Source organism: Otolemur garnettii, unplaced genomic scaffold (assembly GCF_000181295.1).
Source record: "Otolemur garnettii isolate 467f Iridium unplaced genomic scaffold, OtoGar3 scaffold00018, whole genome shotgun sequence".
NCBI lineage: Eukaryota > Metazoa > Chordata > Mammalia > Primates > Galagidae > Otolemur > Otolemur garnettii.
The window spans coordinates 5,229,682-5,230,041 of NW_003852413.1; the positions used below are offsets into that span (position 1 = coordinate 5,229,682).

Sequence of the window (360 nt, forward strand, 5' to 3'; positions counted from 1 at the left end):
AAGAAGGAGAGCCAGTCGGGGAAATAGTGCTGACCCAAAGAACCCCCGAGCTGAACGCCAGAAACAGTTTTGGGGGAGTGGGGGTAGCCAGAGGAAGGTGAGGCTAGAGTTGAAAGCTGCTGGCCTCAGGCCGGAAGCGGGCATTCACCAGGATCTAGGGGTGTCCTCTGTGCATTGCAGCAAGGCGACCATAAGGAATAAAGGCTATTGACCTGTTTGTAAAAATGGCAGTGGCTGAGCCTAACCGGGCTGCATGGTTGTCATCGTTGGCTTCAGTGGACCTGCGGGGGTGTCGTTCAGCATCCCCAAACTAGAGCTTATTTTTCCAAAACGCACTAAGATGAACAACTGTACAGGGCT

The 360-nt window shown here is 53.3% G+C and overlaps 1 protein-coding gene across 1 annotated transcript in view; it reads left to right on the forward strand.

Annotated features, from left to right (window-relative positions):
* MXRA7 (matrix remodeling associated 7) overlaps positions 1-360 on the forward strand; it is a 31,637-nt gene that overhangs the window by 1,117 nt on the left and 30,160 nt on the right. The window lies entirely within an intron of this gene.